Source organism: Arachis duranensis, chromosome 3 (assembly GCF_000817695.3).
Source record: "Arachis duranensis cultivar V14167 chromosome 3, aradu.V14167.gnm2.J7QH, whole genome shotgun sequence".
Lineage (NCBI taxonomy): Eukaryota > Viridiplantae > Streptophyta > Magnoliopsida > Fabales > Fabaceae > Arachis > Arachis duranensis.
Window position 1 is genome coordinate 28,787,386 of NC_029774.3, and position 7,362 is coordinate 28,794,747.

The window sequence follows — 7,362 nt, forward strand, 5'->3', positions numbered from 1 at the left end:
AATTTTATTTTGAATAAAATGACAATCAGATTCTTGAAAATTTCGATTTTAGACTAATTAATTTCTGAAAAAAAAGTATCAATTTAGTCATTTACGATTGCAAATGGTGGACACGAGATGTTCTTCTATTAATTCATTACGTAAAATTTAACGGTGATAGTTATATGTACAGTTAATTATTGTGATGTGTCTATTTATGAAAAATTGTCATGTAGATAACTCTTGGAGCAAAAATTTACCTATTTTAGTAGGATTCATAATAAATAGAGAGCTGATAAAAATTATATAAAAACTTACAAGATAAATAATTTACTGTATAAAACTATATTATTTCTATGCTTGTGTGGCAGTAACGAGACACATACCATTGTAAATAATGAAATACATAGGCAATTCCATTTTGTTTTATACTATCCATTGACAGAAAGACATATATGTCTCCCATTTGCTATCGTGGAGGACTTAATTGGTACTTTTTTAGGGTTAATTAGTCCGAGGTAATATCTAATTCTCACTTTACTCTTATTTTTATGAATCATAATACCCTATATTTTCAACAATATTATTACAACTAAGTGATATTTAAACCAAAAATATGAATTGTTAAAAGGAAAAAAGAAGTGATATATAATTGACAAAAATAATATATAACTAATAAATATAATTAGGCAAAGAATGAAAAAAATAAAAAAATAATTATAAAAACATTATACATTATATTCTAGTGTTTTAAGGAGTTCATCATCCAATACATATGCTTAGCAAACTTTAAATAAATAAATAAATAAATAACTATAGTCATCAACCAGATTTTTCTTATGGTTTTTTAAAATATTCATAAAAATAGAGAAGAGTAAAAGACATGTGATTATTTGAGAGAAAATAAAAAGGTGAAAAGTTAATATTGATTTAAATAGTAAACATAAGAAAGAGTTAATATTTTGAAGATGATAAATTATATTTTATTATTAATTTATACATATTAAAGAGAAATAATGTTAATATTAACGACATATGATAACTTATCTAAACGTAAAACATAAAAAAATGAAAAAGTAAGGCCAAATGTTAATTTTTTTCAAAAGAAGAATGAGAAGAAATTGACTTTATATAACTGAATGAAAACAAATTTTACAATTCAATTATATCTATTAAAACAAAATAACATTAAGATTGAATATATCGAATAATTTAAAGAGAAATAATTAATTAAAAAATATAAAAATAGAAAAAGAATTTTGGACATATAATATAAAGATAGAAGATTATGAATAAATAAAAATACAATAAAAATAATATAATATAATATAATATAAAAAGTTATGCTATTTAGAAAAAAATTATGTAACAAAATATAAAAATGTCAAATATTTAGAGATGATTTAAAATTATTATAATTTCTCTTTTAATATATTCTAAATAGATAAATAGATGTTGCAATAATTTTCAGATAATTATTTGATACTAATTTTCTAAAGTACATGTACCAAAACATATCAACAATAAAATAAAGATAAATTGGCGTGATATGAATCATATCTCTGTACTTCCCATCAAGCCGTGAATGGATTATCATTTTTTGATTGTGCATTAGTTTTTAAAGTTGTTTAGTAGAGTAAATAGGCTGTTGGTGGTCAACGCATCTTCTAACGGTAGTTTGAAAGGAACATACATTGTAGTTGTTGGTGTACCATCAAGCTTCTCCTTGATAAAAAAAGGGTCAATTTTTGTCCCATTATGTTGGACAAAATTATGAGATCTGCTAATCGTTAGCTATCGATAAAGAGTAACACTCCACTCAACAATGAATATATACTAGTTTATCTATAACAATAAAACTTTTTTTTATTGTGCAATCTAAGCTATCTAGATTCTTAGAAGTTGGAGCAAAGTTGTAATTACATTTTAATTCAGGGATAAACTTTACGTATACCTTTTAAGACTAATACATATTTATGGATTTGAATTCTCTAAAGTTTGAATTTCACTTTAGAGAGTAAAATGTGATCTTCTATTTTTGAATAGTTTCTCTTTCATATTTATTCTTGATCCTACCTATAAAATTAATAGTGAAAGATCACACTTTACTTTCTAAAGTGAATTTCAAACTTTAGAGGATCCAAATTCCATATTTATTTATTTAACTTCCTATTTTAATATTGCTTAATTTGTTTTTCAACTGCATTATCGTAATTTTAATATATGATAAAAAAATGACCTTTTAATATTTTTTAAACCTCATACGAATAAATACACATTATCATTGGAGGAGCAAAAGACTTGGCCATTGAAATAAAAAATCAAAACTTGAGCAACACATTATGTCTCTTTCAAGTAGTAAATTTCGGTGTTACTTGTCTCAATCCATCAAATTTAAGTGGAATTTCCTCTCCTATGATGTGATAAAGCAAATTGTGACATTCAATTCTGTTTTATTAAACTATTCTTCCATTTTAGTCCATAATAATAATAAAGAAGTATAGTGACCCACAAATTCAGTCCAACAAAATACATAAATTTAGTTATAATTTTAGTCTTTATTATCTTATCTTATCTTTATGTTATCTTCTTATCTTATCTTATTTTTACTTTTATCTTTCATAGATAATACTTTATATATATTTAATTTTACCTTCATAATTTACAATTCAATTTAATTCAATGCAATTCAATCAATCAATAATCAATAAAAAAATTTTTATCTTTTTTTTTTCTTTTCCTATTCTTTTATAATTTTATCATGGTATCAGAACCACTCTTTTTAGCGTTCTCTTGCCTTGATTCTCTTTCATGTGTGCCTTTGAATGAGAGTTGTGCAGTTTCAACGCTTTGGATAACTTCTCGAGTACCGCACGGTCCTTTTTGTAGTAGAGCCTTTTATTTACCTTAATTGCTGTCCGGTTCACTTTGCAGTACTCCGGATCCTACAGGGATACTACAACGTCAATGGTTGTAAGGCAGAATGGATTCGGAGCCATAGCTTCTATTATTTTCAAATCCAACTTTAACAACTCCTTCAAAGTTTTCTTACTTCTCATCTTGGCAACCATGATGACATTAAAAACAGTTTTCAAAAAGAGGTTAGACTTTTTTTGTAAAGATAAGATAAGATAAGAAGATAATATAAAGATAAGATAAGATAAAATAACAAAAATTAAAATTATAACTGAATTTATATATTTTGTTAGAATGAATTTGTGGGTTACGAGACTTCTTTATTGTTGTCATGGACTAAGGTGGAAGAGTAGTTTGATATGTTTGATTTTTGCACTATAAGAAATTATCATAGTCAAATTTCATAGAAATGGAAGAAGTAAAATTTGGAGTTTGTATTGTTATCTACCATTAAATCGAATAGAAAAAGCTCTGATACCAAGAAAGGTATCAGGCTCTGATACCAACTCTCTATATAGGGATATATTTGATCCCATAACACGAGATTATGTTAGCTGAGTCAACCGTTCTCTCACTTATTATACGGTTGTTTCTGGTGTGATTATGTATTTAAGGGGTAGCCATCATAGGTAATCACTGATAAAGGCCTAGTCGCCATTACTAAATCTACATTTCACCAAGAGACTTTGCAATTTCAGGTGTATTTTATTTAACAGATGAAGGGATAAAGATAAACAGAATTCATACATAAAAAAGTTGATATAATACAAAATCTAAATAGCAAAAGAAGATGTAGTGTATCTAATGACGAGTAAATGATTTTCAGCAATGGAAAAACATAGCAAAAATAGAGTTTTAGAAGGATTTTAAGAGAGAAATAAAATTCATACACACAAAAATTAAAATAGTACAAAATCAAAATAGTAAAAGAAGATGCAGTGTACCTAATGACGAAAGATAGCAACAGTAGAAAATAACAACATAGATAAAATAGCACAAAAGCAGAATTTTAAAAAGGTTTTCTTTTATTTGGAGAGAAGAAATGAGGAAAACAATTATAATAAAAAATTACATTAATATGCTTATGTCTTTTATTTTTTTAATTGATTAAAAGGTAAATTAGTAATTTTATATTTATTTACACATTTTTTATTTCAATTTAATAAAATTATTTATATAAATTTATTTACACATTTTTCCTTCATTTTATATATGTCATTATTATCTTAATTTTTTTAAAGAAAATAATTTCATAACAATGTATAATACCCATAAATAATAATTGAATGTATCAATACAAATATTTTTATTATAGAATAAGTAATGTTATTATTTAATGTCTTCATTCTAACTAAGGACTATACCAAAATTAATGAGACAAAATAATACCATTAAAATTTATAAAAAAAAATAAAATTTAACTAAATAATTTAGTAATAATATAAATAGTATGACAAATTATAATTTCTTAAAATATATAAAATTTATAATACTGATTTATGTATTATAGAAATTATACTCTTACAAAAATATTACACATATAAAAAATTTTATTATTTTTTATTTTTATTCACTTTTAAAAAAATTGGCATAGACATATCCTAAAACTAAGGCTGATTCACTAAAATAAAATAAAATAAAAAATTGTTAACTATTACATCAATATAATGCTTGAAAAAATATGCTAAATTTAATTTAAAGAACTCGACATATCCTGTATAATATTTTATTTTAATTTAGTTTTCATAAAACATGGCATGAAGGCTATTTTTAGATACCCTATAAAATATCATATTAAAAATTGATCTTTACCGTCATTTTTTAGAATATGTATTTAATATGTAGTTATTTTTAATTTATCCCATATTTAAATCTTTTAAAGATTTATTTGTCTTTTGTATCTTTTGAGATTATATTTGTCACCGATGTGAACTTTCGAATACCAATTTGATAATTTATCCTAGTATTCTTGTGTAAACACCGAAAATTTAAGTACTTCATAAAATATTTCTGTAAACTAATCAACAATGATCTCTAATCTTGAGAAGGCTAAAAAAGTATATCTATAGATCTTAGAATGGTGGCTGGTGTGGTATCTAATTTCAGTCTTATTTGAAAAGGTCTCTAGAATATCTAAAATTGCTAGGTTAGTGGATTATCCAACTTGAGTCACAACTTTGTTTTAATAAGTCTTGTAGAAAGAATTTCTAAGAATTTTAGGCAAATGAGGAGGAGCCCATCTAATTTAACTCGACGAATTTAAAAGATTTGAGGGAATAATATCTAATGTTTTTAGTTTGACGAGATATCCAACTTAAGTCTTGTTTAAAAAGGTCAAGAGAATATCTAAAATTGTTAGGTTGGTTTTAATCCAATTTAGGTCAAAGCTTAGCTTGAGTAGACTTGTAAAAATAATAATATCTAAAATTTTTAGATTAAGCTATAGGTCAATTTGAATTAAAACTTTATCTTAAAAAATGTTTAATGTAAAAAATATCTATTTGTATATTTTTTATTAGTGGATCTCTCAAATTTTCTTAAAGACTGGATGTAAGTGTTTTGAGTAGAGTCAATATATAAAAAAATAAATGTAGATCATAGTGAAATACAATGTCAATCCAAAAAAGTGAAAATCAAAGAAGGATCGTCCTTTTAATAATGTTATTAGTAGAATAATAAAAAGATAACAACTATATCTTTTTTTTAACTATGCCTGTGCACAATATCTTTTGGCAATGCAAGAAGAGTTTAACTAATTCAAAGAAAATGATGTTCGGGTGTTAGTTCCTAGACAGAGTGGTCATACAATCATTGAAACCAAATGGGTGTTTAGAAAGAAATTTGATGAAAATGGAGTTAGAATTAGAAAAGAGGCTAGATTAGTAGTTAAAACTTATAATCAAGTATCACAAATTTCATCAAGTCATTACTTTATATGATTTTGAAGTAAATATTATAGATGAATGTGTATACCACAAGTTCAGTGGGAGTAAATACTTTTTTTTGTCTTATATGTTGATGACATTTTACTTGCCAGTAACGATATAGATCTGTTGCATGAAACTAAGAAATTTTTATCGAACAAATTTGAAATAAAAGATCTTAGTGATGCCTCTTTTGTATTAGGAATCGAGATACTAAGAGATTGCTCTCAAGGTATTCTAGGATTATCACAAAAGAACTATATCGAAAAGAGTTTAAGTAGATATGACATGGAAAGTTGTAGACCAATGGACACACCCGTAGCTAAAGGAGACAAGTTCAGTCTAAAGCAATGTCCCAAAAATGATCTTTAGATATATTATTTTTTGGACTTTAGATACTATTTTATTTGGGCTTTAGAGTTTAATAGGTGCCATGCTCAAATATAAATAGTACCTTCAGGATTTCGGTCCCCAATATACCAAAGCCGCCTCAACAACTCTTTTTCCATCAGAGGAGTTGTAATTCAGCCGCCTAGAAATACAGAAAGTTTTGGTTGAGAAAGATCGAAAGAACCACAAGATTGAGACCATTCTTCCGTCAATTTCTGATTTATATGACTAAAAGTACGCTTTCGCATTATGATATATAATTTTTGGTGATTCAATATGAATGATCTGAGTTAATAAAATAATTTATTCCAACAAATAGTATTAGAGCCATCCATAATTTAATCATCGAAAATATTCAGTTTTATTTTTTATTGAATTAATATATGGATCGATGTATATATGTGTTTCTTACATTATGATATTGGATATATAGAAATATACATATATTTGTATTATGTGAGCGACTGTGCGTGTATATATATAAAATTAGTATTGTTCCGATCCACAAGACATATTATTGTGGCCATTTGGATTGCTTTAAGAGTTTCAGCCGTTTATATATATACATTATTAATTTGTTCAATTACATACATATATATTATTGTGTGCTTGTTGTTACGGTGAAATATAAGCATGCTTTGGTTGCTTACAAGCACACAACAAAATATATGTATGTATGTATGTAATCGAACAAATTAATAATGTGTATATATATAATTGGCTGAAAATCTGAAAGCAATCCAAATGGCCACAATAATATACCTTGTGGATCGGAATAATACTAAATTCATATATATATACACGCACAGTTGCTCACATAATACATACATATGTATATTTCTATATATCCAATATCATAATGTAAGGAACACATATATACATCGATCCATATATTGATTCAATAAAAAATAAAATTGAATATTTTCGATGATTAAATTATGGATGACTCTAATACCACTTGTTGGAATAAATTATTTCATCAACTCAAATCATCTATATTGAATTACCAAAATTATATCATAATGCGGAAGCATACCTTTAGTCATAGAAATAAGAAATTGATGGAAGAATGGTCTCAATCTTGTAGTTCTTTCGATCTTCCTCAATCAAAGCCTTCTTTATTTTTAGGCGGTTGAATTACAACTCCTCTGAT